General features: G+C 45.2%; 2 long non-coding RNA genes across 4 annotated transcripts; both read left to right on the top strand.

The window, feature by feature from the left end:
* The first annotated feature begins 309 nt into the window (after positions 1 to 309).
* LOC139830665 (uncharacterized) lies at positions 310 to 2,678 on the top strand. The gene is made up of 2 exons (XR_011743705.1): positions 310 to 908; positions 2,229 to 2,678. It is a non-coding gene; the product is annotated as an uncharacterized lncRNA (long non-coding RNA).
* Positions 2,679 to 3,833: 1,155 nt separating this feature from the next.
* On the top strand, positions 3,834 to 7,078 carry LOC127295821 (uncharacterized). 3 transcript variants are annotated; one of them, XR_011743706.1, is made up of 5 exons: positions 3,834 to 4,291; positions 4,445 to 4,712; positions 4,814 to 4,922; positions 5,412 to 5,496; positions 6,822 to 7,078. It is a non-coding gene; the product is annotated as an uncharacterized lncRNA (long non-coding RNA). The 3 variants fall into 3 exon arrangements; XR_007848112.2 differs by having other exon boundaries at positions 4,445 to 4,529; positions 4,615 to 4,712; positions 5,412 to 7,078; XR_007848110.2 differs by having other exon boundaries at positions 5,412 to 7,078.
* Positions 7,079 to 14,653: the final 7,575 nt, after the last annotated feature.

Below are 14,653 nucleotides of genomic sequence, written 5' to 3' on the forward strand. Positions count from 1 at the left end.
AATCGCTGACTTGTGATCTCTGTCCAGCTGAAACTGGCTCCGTTAAATCGTTAGTCTGCATCTTGGATGGCGTTGAAAAGCACAGGCGTCTTCTTCACTTCAACATCAGCAGCGTAGACCAGCTGGTTCGTTCCTTCAAACAATCTATTCGCTCAGAATCTGAGTTCAATTCCCACTGCATGCAAGGTCTCCTTTTAATCTATTTCTTTGTTTGTCCTGCTGACAGCCGGGCCTGCGCTTCAATGACCAACGACGCCAACACAGTCTGCATCCGATCACCGTCCAGTCAGTTTCCTGGGGCCGTTCGTCAGTCTCTGTGGCTAGCCCTCCGGTGGTGAGAAACGTTCCAGGCTCATTCCTGTTTTCTGAAAAATGGCAGAGATATTTATACTTTCTAAAATCATATTCTATCAAACCATAATTCGAAATAAAGTATGTTATATATGTTTTTCGACCAGAAAAATGTGCTGAACATGATTATGCCATCCATTCACCTGTTTGCATCTCGCATCATGTCGCTCGTTGATAGTCGTGCATATTCACCTCACATATATGCGGAGTATTTGGATTTCCAACTAGGGTTTTCCCCGCTCCGTTTAATATTGAAGTAGCTCACTCTTGCCATGTTAGGCCATGCTAACAACCACTTAAATTTGACGATAGAAAATGCAACTCCAACCTAATTTGTGTGTCCGGGGTTTCGCCTCCGATTAATATGGATAAGTTGCATTGCACCATATCTGCCATGTCATGCATATCATCTTGATCATGCTGGATCTTCTTCTTCCGTAGTAGTAAGACTTGCACCCGTTGTTTGTTCCAGCATTTGCTTCTTCCCGGATAGGATCACGAAGTGGTGTTGTGAGATACGACGAGTTCTCCGGATGTCCCTCGGCAAGCTTTAACAGGCAAGCATTTTCCCCTATACTCCTGCCCCTGCAGAAGTCGCTCACCTATTTTATTTTGCCTTCTCCCTCATGCTATCCTTGAGTTGCGTTCTTGTCACGTGTCCCTTCCACTTGTTACCTCAAGCAGCCTATATTGCCTCCACCAACCACCTACAGCTATTGTTTGGTTATCGGGTCTGCCTTGCGAGTCGTAGTGCATGCTAGTGTTGTTTATATCTCGTTACCGATACTGCTATCTTATCGGGTTATCTGTTGGGGAACATGACACATGGTTTATGGATATATCTGTTGTGGATATCATGGTTACTTGTTAATAGTTATTAGCGGAGACATCGGTGGGTCAGTTGCTCGTTTTATGACGGCTCACTTGTGTTTCCTAAATATCTTAGGACCCCGAGTTCTTGTTATCTGTTCCGAGACTGAGCGCTCTAACCACACGTGGGTATGTTTCTGGGTCTCCCCTCGACCACTGCCGGAATCTACAGCTTTGTCCAGTGGCCACAACTAGTTTGCAATGTTTTACCTTTCGTTGTTCGCGTGCATGCCAGCCTGTTACTTATTTACTTTGGGAAGCCCCTGGGTGCCTTGTATCCCTTGTTTCTGGTATGCACGTATAGGTCGCGGAGCCGCTGCAAAGTGGTTTATCGCCCCAGTGTGTGTTTAAACCACCTAGTACGCTGTCGCAAACAGCTAGGTCCGCTTCGAGATACGGCCGGACTTCGATTCGGGTTCAACTTGGTTAGGTGGCTTCTGGACATTGTTGTCGTGAAGGAGAGTGCGAGTCGTGATATCCACCGTCGCAAGTGGGTTGATCGTGCGTGTGGGCACATTTGGGCACCCCACAGGTTAAATCTTATCGATAAGCCGCGTCCGCGGTTATGGACGACTTGGAGCTGTATGACTCGACCATAGACAACTTACACCTGTTGTTTATCAATAATAACTTGCGTAGTAAGTTAGTACAACTTCAATAATAAATGGTTAAAACTTGTCAATCGTGTGAGTGCCCTTGTAAGTACTTCCTTGCGAGGGGGGAACACATCGGCTGTGTTATGTTTGCGGAGTATAGAACTGTTAGTTTATGCGCTCTCTCACCTTCTCTGATAGACGACTATTGTAGAGTGTCTCTATAGGTTTTTAGTGCTTGCGCGCTGCCGCTTAACTCCACCATATTGCCTATGACGTTCCTCTTGCGTCCTCTAAGTCCCCTGCGTGCCTCAAGTACAAAGGACGACTGGTTGACGAATGCTTACACGTCTTGAAGTCTTGTTAAGTACGAACCCGTACTTATTGCTGCTTCTACGGGATATAACCGGGCAGGTATGAAGATATGTTCGATGAAGACGACGCTAGCAAGGTTACCCTTCCGGCTTGGCCTGGGCAGGGTTATGGACGCCATCGGTTATCTTCAGGACTCTTAGTCAAATTTGTATCTTGTCCGTACTCGGATGTATTTGATCTTCTGTATGATTTTGATCTTTGTATGTATCTATTTGTATCTTGACTCGTTGGAGTCGTTGTTGTAATATATCTGTATCTTGTGGGCTCTATTGTAATCCTGTTGTAATGTTACCTCTCGTGATTGATTCCACCCGCATCGCGTGCATGCTTCGGCGTGTACGAGGTGCTTGGTGGTGCGTCTCCTAAAATCGATATCGTGCGGATTTCGGCGGATTCGCTGGGATCCTCATGGTACCGGTTTTGGGGCGTCACAAGTTGGTATCAGAGCCTCAGGTTGACGGTACCCCACTAGTCCAGCCTCTAGGATAACCTTGCCAACGGTCGTTGAGTTTAGAGAGTCCAAACTATTTTCTAAAAATTCGTTGGATAGACCTGATTAGCTCTATTTTTCTACTCATCTATATCCTTTCTCCTCTTATCTATTCGAGTTTCGATTCCTCTCTCTTATCTGCTTCTCCGAGTCTTAGGTTTCGACGTGGGTTGGACGATCCTTGCCTTTATCCTAATAGGTCCGATCTTCGGAGGTCTCGACGAAAGCGCATCATCAATATCAGAACAACGACTTCTTGTTAGAGGTGTCGACGTTCTACATGGAGCAAGAATCCTTGTTAGTGGTGTCGAGAAGATCAACACTCCGCCAGAAGAAGGTTCCACCTCGAGGTCGGGTGTTTGTCAACATGGTACAAGAAGATCCGATAGTTTAACCAACTCCCCCTTAGGTTGACGTGGAATCTCGGGGCGAGATTCCTTGTTAGTGCTGTCGATTGTAGCGGCCCAGGAAAATACCCCTATTAGAATTGCTTGTTATTTTCCTTTTATGCATAATCATGGCATCATGCATCTCTCACCTTGCATACTTTGCGAAAATCCAAAAAATATTTGCAATAAACCCTATTTTTTGATTTCTCTTGTATGGTTTAATAAAAACCCCCCTCCGCTCTTTTCTTATTCTAACAAAACCCGAAGCAAAGATATTTGCAATATTTTGGATAAAATAGTTTTGCTAAATGGTTTAAAAATGTTGTTGCTTTAAAACTCTTCCCAATCCTCCCGTATCTCGCTATTTTTCCTCAAAGTTTGGTGGTGAAAAGAGATCAGAAGAAATAGAAGAGAGAAGGAAGCATGCTATCCATTTTTATAGCCCAGCTCCATCCTTGGTCTATCTCACGTGGGAGCCCAACCCCTCCTTCTGGCCTGCCTTTTCTTGGCCCATCCTTGCCCAGCCCAACTCCTTCTCAGGCACCAAACGTTTTCCCATCGCTGCACCTCTCCTTCCTGTACGGCAAACATCGGAGCGGTGCCACGTCGCCATGGCTCGGATGGGACGGCCGACCTTGCTCCCTAGTCCATATAAATCCCCCACCTAGCCTGGAAGCTGCAACCCTAGGCTAGCTCCCTATCTTCCGCCGCCACTCTCTTCTTTCTCCCACGTCTGACTCCCGTTGCGCTCCTCTGTTCCGTCGCCGGCGCGTGAGCATCCTCAACTCGCTGCTTCTTGCAACCACGTGAGCCACGGACAAGTTCTGCTCCGCCATGACCGAGCTCCTCCGCCATGTTCCTTCCCGGCGCGGGCCTCTACCTCGCCATCGTCCGCCGCCGAGCACGCCTCCGTCTCTGCCCGCCTCGCACAGGTGTTCTGCGAGGTCGACGCTGCCCAGTTCCGCTCCGCACGTCTCCGCCTCCGGCCGCTTCATCCCGCCTGCTTCCTCGTCCTCCAAGGTCGTTCGTCGTCCTTGTCGGCTCGTCCTCCAGGTCACCGGCCGCCTCTTCTATTCGTTCCCGTTGTTGCTCGCGGCCACGCGCCATCAAGGTCATCTCCGACATTCGTGACTCCGTCGGCAAGAACTCCGTCTTCGGCCGTGTGCGCCGGCATGCAGCAGCCTCGCCTCGAGCACACAGTAATCCAAAGCTTCAAGCTTCACGTACGGGTCCTTTTCCCTCGCGGCTGTAGCATGCCATCCTCAGCGCAGCTGCAGTTCGTTCTTCTGATTCCAACGAGAGAACACCATTTCTAATCCTCGTTCCAGTCACCTGACTACCTTTTAATACCATCTGTTCATCTGTTTCAATAACAGCGGTTCCGTCGGAGCTGGATCAAGAACGCACGCCTCGCTTCATCGACGTGATCGCATCGTAGACCATCTAGTTCTGCATCCGCAGGTCGTGTGTTCAGTTCTTGTTCTGGCAGATAAAAGCCGCCCCTTTTCCTTCTTGATTCAATCGCTGACTTGTGATCTCTGTCCAGCTGAAACTGGCTCCGTTAAATCGTTAGTCTGCATCTTGGATGGCGTTGAAAAGCACAGGCGTCTTCTTCACTTCAACATCAGCAGCGTAGACCAGCTGGTTCGTTCCTTCAAACAATCTATTCGCTCAGAATCTGAGTTCAATTCCCACTGCATGCAAGGTCTCCTTTTAATCTATTTCTTTGTTTGTCCTGCTGACAGCCGGGCCCTGCGCTTCAATGACCAACGACGCCAACACAGTCTGCATCCAGTCACCGTCCAGTCAGTTTCCTGGGGCCGTTCGTCAGTCTCTGTGGCTAGCCCTCCGGTGGTGAGAAACGTTCCAGGCTCATTCCTGTTTTCTGAAAAATGGCAGAGATATTTATACTTTCTAAAATCATATTCTATCAAACCATAATTCGAAATAAAGTATGTTATATATGTTTTTCGACCAGAAAAATGTGCTGAACATGATTATGCCATCCATTCACCTGTTTGCATCTCGCATCATGTCGCTCGTTGATAGTCGTGCATATTCACCTCACATATATGCGGAGTATTTGGATTTCCAACTAGGGTTTTCCCCGCTCCGTTTAATATTGAAGTAGCTCACTCTTGCCATGTTAGGCCATGCTAACAACCACTTAAATTTGACGATAGAAAATGCAACTCCAACCTAATTTGTGTGTCCGGGGTTTCGCCTCCGATTAATATGGATAAGTTGCATTGCACCATATCTGCCATGTCATGCATATCATCTTGATCATGCTGGATCTTCTTCTTCCGTAGTAGTAAGACTTGCACCCGTTGTTTGTTCCAGCATTTGCTTCTTCCCGGATAGGATCACGAAGTGGTGTTGTGAGATACGACGAGTTCTCCGGATGTCCCTCGGCAAGCTTTAACAGGCAAGCATTTTCCCCTATACTCCTGCCCCTGCAGAAGTCGCTCACCTATTTTATTTTGCCTTCTCCCTCATGCTATCCTTGAGTTGCGTTCTTGTCACGTGTCCCTTCCACTTGTTACCTCAAGCAGCCTATATTGCCTCCACCAACCACCTACAGCTATTGTTTGGTTATCGGGTCTGCCTTGCGAGTCGTAGTGCATGCTAGTGTTGTTTATATCTCGTTACCGATACTGCTATCTTATCGGGTTATCTGTTGGGGAACATGACACATGGTTTATGGATATATCTGTTGTGGATATCATGGTTACTTGTTAATAGTTGTTAGCGGAGACATCGGTGGGTCAGTTGCTCGTTTTATGACGGCTCACTTGTGTTTCCTAAATATCTTAGGACCCCGAGTTCTTGTTATCTGTTCCGAGACTGAGCGCTCTAACCACACGTGGGTATGTTTCTGCGTCTCCCCTCGACCACTGCCGGAATCTACAGCTTTGTCCAGTGGCCACAACTAGTTTGCAATGTTTTACCTTTTGTTGTTCGCGTGCATGCCAGCCTGTTACTTATTTACTTTGGGAAGCCCCTGGGTGCCTTGTATCCCTTGTTTCTGGTATGCACGTATAGGTCGCGGAGCCGCTGCAAAGTGGTTTATCGCCCCAGTGTGTGTTTAAACCACCTAGTACGCTGTCGCAAACAGCTAGGTCCGCTTCGGAGATACGGCCGGACTTCGATTCGGGTTCAACTTGGTTAGGTGGCTTCCTGGACATTGTTGTCGTGAAGGAGAGTGCGAGTCGTGATATCCACCTGTCGCAAGTGGGTTGATCGTGCGTGTGGGCACATTTGGGCACCCCTGCAGGGTTAAATCTTATCGATAAGCCGCGTCCGCGGTTATGGACGACTTGGAGCTGTATGACTCGACCATAGACAACTTACACCTGTTGTTTATCAATAATAACTTGCGTAGTAAGTTAGTACAACTTCAATAATAAATGGTTAAAACTTGTCAATCGTGTGAGTGCCCTTGTAAGTACTTCCTTGCGAGGGGGGAACACATCGGCTGTGTTATGTTTGCGGAGTATAGAACTGTTAGTTTATGCGCTCTCTCACCTTCTCTGATAGACGACTATTGTAGAGTGTCTCTATAGGTTTTTAGTGCTTGCGCGCTGCCGCTTAACTCCACCATATTGCCTATGACGTTCCTCTTGCGTCCTCTAAGTCCCCTGCGTGCCTCAAGTACAAAGGACGACTGGTTGACGAATGCTTACACGTCTTGAAGTCTTGTTAAGTACGAACCCGTACTTATTGCTGCTTCTACGGGATATAACCGGGCAGGTATGAAGATATGTTCGATGAAGACGACGCTAGCAAGGTTACCCTTCCGGCTTGGCCTGGGCAGGGTTATGGACGCCATCGGTTATCTTCAGGACTCTTAGTCAAATTTGTATCTTGTCCGTACTCGGATGTATTTGATCTTCTGTATGATTTTGATCTTTGTATGTATCTATTTGTATCTTGACTCGTTGGAGTCGTTGTTGTAATATATCTGTATCTTGTGGGCTCTATTGTAATCCTGTTGTAATGTTACCTCTCGTGATTGATTCCACCCGCATCGCGTGCATGCTTCGGCGTGTACGAGGTGCTTGGTGGTGCGTCTCCTAAAATTGATATCGTGCGGATTTCGGCGGATTCGCTGGGATCCTCATGGTACCGGTTTTGGGGCGTCACAAAGCCGAAAACCATAACCAAGTTAATGGAAATCGCCAACAGCTGGGCCGATGGCGAGGACAACGTTCGAAAGCCGCGACAGCGCAGTGATGACGAAGACGATGACCAGCCGAAGCATGACTCGGGTGGTCGAAGGGATCGCAACAAGAGAAGGAAGAACCGCAGCTATGACGATAACAACCTGGTAGCTGCAGGGTATTCTGATCGGCAGGACGATCGGTATGACGACAGACGAGATGATCGACAGGACGGTAATCAGAACAACTCTGGGAACTGTGGCAACTATAAACCACGACAACATAGGACTCCCGAACTGCCCTACGCTGAGAAGATCAATGCTCCCTGTTACTTGCACTCGTATACTGATTCCAAGGATGGTAAAACAAAGTCCAGCCACCTGCTCAGGGACTGTCGGCAGTTCATTGACATGCACAAACTCATCCAGCAGGTAGGCCAGCAACAGCTACCGCCACCACCACCACCACCTCCACCGCAACATCAGGTCCAGCAGGCTCAGCCACATCAACCCAACGAGGCATTTCCACTACCATGTGGGCAGATGAGTATGATCCACAGGACAGGTGTTCCAAGAAGAGAAATGAAGAAGCTCACTCGAGAAATCAACCTGGCAGAAAGCATCATGGCGAATATCCCTAAGTATGTCGAGTGGTCGTCTCAGAACATCACGTTCAGCCGAGCGGATCACCCGATGACTATACCAAAACCAGGACACGCTGCCCTAGTAGTCGAGGCGCAGGTCAGAGGATTCAAGATGAGCAAAGTCTTCATGGATGGTGGAAGTGGACTCAATCTGATATTCCTCGACACAATTAAGAGTATGGGGATCACCATGAGAATGCTAGAAGAATCAGACACCCGCTTTCATGGGATCCTCCCCACTTCACCGGCGTACTCTCTTGGCAAAGTCGAGGCGTAGGTCAGAGGATTCAAGATGAGCAAAGTCTTCATGGATGGTGGAAGTGGACTCAATCTGATATTCCTCGACACAATTAAGAGTATGGGGATCACCATGAGAATGCTAGAAGAATCAAACACCCGCTTTCATGGGATCCTCCCCACTTCACCGGCGTACTCTCTTGGCAAAGTTTACCTGAACGTCGTCTTTGGCAAACCCAACAATTTCAGGAAGGAAAAAATCGAGTTCGAAGTCGTGAACTGGGAGTCGCAGTATCACGCTATACTCGGGAGACCAGCTTATGCCAAGTTCATGGCTGTACCGCACTACGCATACCTCAAGCTGAAAATGCCTGGGAACAATGGGACAAATATTACAGTCTATGGAAGTTTCTCACGCTCGGACAATTGTGATCGGGACTTTCAGAGGATTGCTGCTAAGTTTGGCCTGAGGCAGGAAATTGCTGACCTTCCGTCAAAGACATCGTCACGCAATAATAAGGAAGAAGAACGCGTCAGAGGAGCAAAGAAGAAGTCAGCCGACCTCGCCCTTGAAGCTTCGGCAGCACAAACTTCGGCAGCCCAAGCTTCGGCAGTTGATGGTGCAGAAGACATAGGAGGCAGCAAGACACTGACAATCGCTGCCCAGACCCCTGGCGAAGTCGACGACGCTTCAAAAAACACCAACACGGTGACCAAGCCAGAAGATGAGAAGAACCCCTTCCATACTTAAGCAATCTACTAGTGTTTAGTTTCCCTTTCCTTTTCAAAACAGGGCTCTCCCTTTTTTCGCCCTTTAGTCCCGCATTTTTTATTAATAAGAACGTAAGTTTTGATTCCTTGAAAAGCATTGCAGTTGACCGGAGCACCTAAACCGCATCTTTGGAAACCTTGCCCACGCCCCGTGGCGAACGATGGTCCAACATAGTACGCGGCAAAGGATCGTGCTCCGAAAAATGCCTCTACGAGTGCTACAGGATGCAAAACCAGCAAGGACATTAACTCTTCCCTCTGCTATAGATGCCTCTACGAGCGCCGTAAATAGCAAGAGTCCAGAAGTACTCATGAACACAACCCACATTCGATATTTTACTTATGAAAATATCAAAGAACAACAGGTTCATCGGCAGTCATTACACCCAAAATATTCGGGAGTGACTGTCGAAGCATACATCGGTTGAAGGCAAAGTTGCGCATACAACGGGATTAGCAAAACCCGCAACACGAGCTGATCACTCAAAAGATTTGCCGACCAACGAATACACATACAACTAAACGAGCAATTAAGATTTGCTCCTTCAAAATTTGCCAACGGCATCAACACGGTAAAAATACATATACATGTATCTACCAAATAACAAACCTCGGTTAAACAATCCTAACACTTGGATCAAGTAGCCAAAACATCTATTTACAAAAACAATCTTAACTCCTGAAATCACCCTTGCGGAGTGTCTTTTTCTTCAGGTACCTTTGAATCCTTCTCAAGCTTGTCAATAATCATATTGGCGGGCAGCAAAACCTTCGGATACAGTGTCTCCAAATCACCAGTTGCATTGGCAATAGACAGCAAACTCGTTGAAGGATAACGTGCAAGGACAAGAGCAAGCATAAACATGGCCCCTGCAAAGACCTGAGCTCGCACCAAGTCCCGAATCTTCTTGGTATTCCCAAACTCCTACATCAGAGTTAGTAGCGTGGGGGGAACCCTGTTCAAAGGAAACATTGTTTTCCAAACTACCCTCAGGGCTTTGTAGCACTTGTCGAAGAAATGGTGGACCTGTTGGACCCGATCCTGAAACTGTGCAACAGCCGAAGCCTTCGACTGCTCCCGCCAGAAAATTTCTTCGGCTGACGACAACTGGGTTAATGCGTGTACACGCTCATGAATCCGCTTGTTCTCTTCCGCACGATTCAAAGATATGACTGGCAGAGCAATTACCGGAAGATCAGGCAATACGTTTTGGCGGAAGAGTAATAAATGCAAGGATTAGGGAACTTATAGTTTAAACTTTCGGTGGCTTTATGAAGTTCAGTAAGGGCATAGCGCTCTACGTCAGCCACAATCTCGCCCTTCTTCTTGATGATAGCAGCCAAGGCATAGGTGCTGCGCAGATCCTTCTCCAACTGCGTGATCCGATCCTTCATACGTTGGATCCGATCATCTTCAGAAAGAGCACCCGAAGAATCTTCGACAGATGCAGGCACGGGGAACACCTGCAAGAAACAGCGTCAAAAGCATGACATACCGATTCACACCAACATCGGAAGATACTCCCATCGGGAGAATGCAAGTGACAATATTATAAAGAGTGTGCTTGCAACATTGCTAGCACAAAGTTTATTACAACCAAAGGTTATCCAGCGAGACAGTGTTTCACATCCGATCAAAAGAAAAGTTTGCTACAAAGATCAGAGGGCTTGGGTCTGAGTCGATAAACTAGGGCCTGTCGATGTCTTTCTTGATGAAACCAACTCGAGGAGTTGCGTGCACATTTAACGGCTGACGCCTTGAAGGTGCTTAAATCAACAAACCGCCCATCCTCCTCTTTCCGCAGCTCCTTGGACATTTCTTCAATATCGGCCTTAAAGCCGTGACCCATCATAAGTTGGAAGGCAAGGACGGCACCATAGGTACGCGAAGTATGTTTGAATACCTCGATAACCTCCTTGGTGTCAACCGCGAAGGCATCGATCAACTGCCCCAGAGTCTTTTCTTGACTGATCTTGGGGAAGATCATCGAATGTATCTGTAATATCCCAGGTTTAGAGGCTATAAAATGAGAGAACACCAAAGTGTGCACTGCATTCATGCATAGAAAATCCGGGGAATTTTCGCGCTTTCAAATAAAACTTACCACAGTAACTGAAGTTTCACTTGACTTGCTGGAACTGAAGTAGATCATCAAGTCAAGCGCTATAAACTTCACTGTGATCTTTGTTAAAACCTCGTTTTGGGTAGAGATGATTTGATCTATGGATTAGATCAAATGGAATTATATTTACAACAACACATTCTTTAAGAATCAAACCCTAACTCATTAACACTTAAAAGTTAGCAACTACCTTTGTGTGTAAATTAATTCACTTCTAAACTTATTACCAAATAAGGTAAACCACAGGGTCTAAAGTGCATAAAAGCCACACATTCTTATTTAAATCTTAACTTATTAAGTATATGGAATATCATAAAACTAAATCCATTTACATTACGATTTATAGTTCAAACTATTTGAATCAAACTGACTATGAGCATTTTGAAACTCATATGATTATGCCTTGGTGAAATTAAACACCAACTATCCAAATTTGAGGAATAACCTTCAACCTTGATCTTTTGATCAATATTATAATATAAATCCAATCCAATATGATATAGTGACTCATCCACAATAATAAAACCATCCACAAGATATTTAGTAACAAATGCCACTTGGCTATCCAAAAATAAATCATATGAGAGGATAATGATCTTGCCACATAGGATGAAAATATCTACATGACTTGCTTTCCAAGCTATGCCACCTCATGCTCAAAGGATTGCTATGGATGAGGGCATGACACCCAAGCACCTTACTCATCAAACCAACACAAGAGTCACCACCTATGTGTCATGATACTAGAGCTTTCCCAAGCCTATAAATAGAGCCACACCCTTCATCCATTTGGACATCTTGTACCATGCTACAAAGAAACCAAACACTTGAGACCTTCCATGTGAAGTAGCTAGGATCAAGATGAAGAAGCTAGGAGGTGGAGGCATACCACAAGATGCAGGTTTATCAGATTTCCAGAAGAACAAGCTACATAAGATACCAAGGTAGTATTCCTAGGCAAACCATATATTTAGAGGATCATATCATCATCTCTTAAGTAAGACCTTAGGATATTACAAGACATTTAGAAGTGAGAGAAGTTATAATACTAATCATAGCCATGTTCATACAAGAATACTAGAGTAGTACTAATCTTAGTTGTTAAAGACAACATTTGATCTTGGAGGTGAGAACCCTATTCCAATATCAAACCTTAGGAAACCAATTCCATAATCATCAGAACTTGGTATTAAATATAAACCCTAAGAATCCAAGATGAGTGTGATGAGAGGAATATTAAAGAGGGATTAGTTAGGAATGAGTGGATACTGTTTAATGCATGATCATAACTTGTAGATATAGATGATAAGTTAAATCATATGATCACTAGATCGCATCTATCACATAAAATAGAAAGTATAATCTAGATTACAAATAGAACCCTGCCATGCCTCATGCCTATTTTTATAAATCAAATAGTGAAGCATCACTAAAGAAGAGTATGTAAAACCCTAAACCTTTCACATAGGATCCACTTCACATAAAATGATAGAACCTAATTTGTGTATCATGAATTAACCAATGATGAGCTTAGGAATTAGTCTAGGTAATTCAAGCTAGAAGTTGCTAAGCAAGATTATTAAACATAGAGTTTATCCAACCATATGCTTAAACCCTAGAAATAATTCTCCACATAAATCATGATCCCATTTCCATCCTCATTAACAACTCCTTTAAATACTAGCCATAATAAAATGCATATGAACCATCAATATTGTTAAGCACCCTAGTAAAAAGTTAGTAATATGCTTACCATACACATGTTATCAAATTCCAAACCATTTAAATAAATTTGGGTTCTAAATAAAAGAGAATTGAGGTAAATACTTAAACCTATTTCTACTCTACTCAAATCTCACAAAATATAACCAAGATTGCAATACTTGTTTAAACAACAACATAATGCAGTAAGCATCATTATCAAATTATACTAATGTTCAAATTATTTAGGACCTGCAAAAACAAACAGAAATCAATTTGAGTTCAAATATCAAATTCAAAACGGAAAATAAAACAGAAATAGAAAAGAGAGAGAGGGGCTTACCAGGCTTACCTCTTTGTCGCAGCCCAACATCGCACCAGCCGAAACAGGCCAACGCAGCCCAGACGCGGCCCAGCCCAAAGCCACTTACCGTTTCGATTTCTTTAAAATTTGTGCGAGATGAAAAACGACGTCGTCGTCGTCTCCGAGCTCGACAGCGCGGAGGCGCCAGTAGACACTGTCTCCGACGAGGATAAGGACGCCACCGGACGTTGCAGGCACACTCAAAGCTCTACCTAAATGATTCGCGTCCGAGCTTATCCTGGAGGAAAAGATCTTCATCAATAGGAACCCTCCAGACACCGCCACCTCTTCGATCATGTCCATCGCCGTGTCGAGTCCTCGAGGCTTCCCTTGGCCTATAAATAGGTGGAGAGCATCACCGTGTAGTCCTTGTTCATCACCGCCCATCCAATCTCTCTCAGACGCTCCCTATTTCTCATGAGTTTCCATTCACTGGTCGCCGGTGACCACCATGGTGCCGTCGACTAGAGCCACCCCGGAGGCTGCCGCATGGTCGAGGAGGTGCGCCACGTCGAGAGGAGCATCTGGGTGCAAGCAATCGTCAAGGGGAGCCAGGTGCAGGACGAATTTGATCGTTCCCTTTCTCAGTACATCGTCGGTAATGGCGAGATTGAGCTCAACTCCGACGGTCATCGACATCGCCGACCACACCATCGTATTCAGGGTGAGCATACGCGTCTGTAGAGCATACTTTCGTTTCCTGGAATCATCTATAGCTCGCGATTTGATTCTCGCCGGAGCGCACCGCCGCAGGACATGGTCGCCGGTGTAGCTCCGATGATCCCCTCGCCAAACCAACCCCACCATCAGCTTCAGCGAGTCGAGGAGAGTCAGAAAACCCAAGTCGCGCGTCCTGGGGAGCCCTGTAGCGTATCGCCGCCGTGAATTGGTCGCCGGCGTTTAGCCGCCGGCAACGCCAGCGTGGCGGTGGGGCCCCGAGCACTAGTTGATTGGTCGTTGCCATCGTGGCAACTGACCCAGTCAAAGACCCCACTCGTCAGTGTCTATGGCTAGAGTCCGAACCGGTACATTTAGTGTTTTTGCTTTATTTCAAATTCCAGAAAATGCTGAAACTTCGCAAAATTGTATAAAATTCATTTTAACTCAGAAAATTATGAATAATATATCAAAATGCTCACAAAAATAAACTCTATTCGAATAAAATATAAAACAAAAATGTGTGTCAAAATAAAAATTCACTTATTTTACCTTTATTAATTATGCCATTTCAAGTATTTAAAATACAATTTGAATTCAATAATTAATGAAGTTTCCAAATTTAAATTTTAACTATTCCTCAGTAACTAAGTAAAATGTTAAGATTAATTTTATTTATCATATTTGCATTAACTTAACTATTAGTGGTAATTCATAAACCCAAATTTTCAAATTACTATTTTCTATTTTCTTTAAATAGTAATCACTCAAGAAAATATTAAAGGCCAATATTATTTTGGTAGCCCAACAATTGTGTACTTAAGCATTTTTAATTAACAAGTCATTATTTTAAAACCTAACAATAATTAGGAAACCCTGATTTTTAATTAAACCCTAACGAGTAATTATTTTAATTCTCAAACCCC

This window comes from Lolium perenne, chromosome 4, assembly GCF_019359855.2.
Source record: "Lolium perenne isolate Kyuss_39 chromosome 4, Kyuss_2.0, whole genome shotgun sequence".
In the NCBI taxonomy this organism is placed as follows: Eukaryota; Viridiplantae; Streptophyta; class Magnoliopsida; order Poales; family Poaceae; genus Lolium; species Lolium perenne.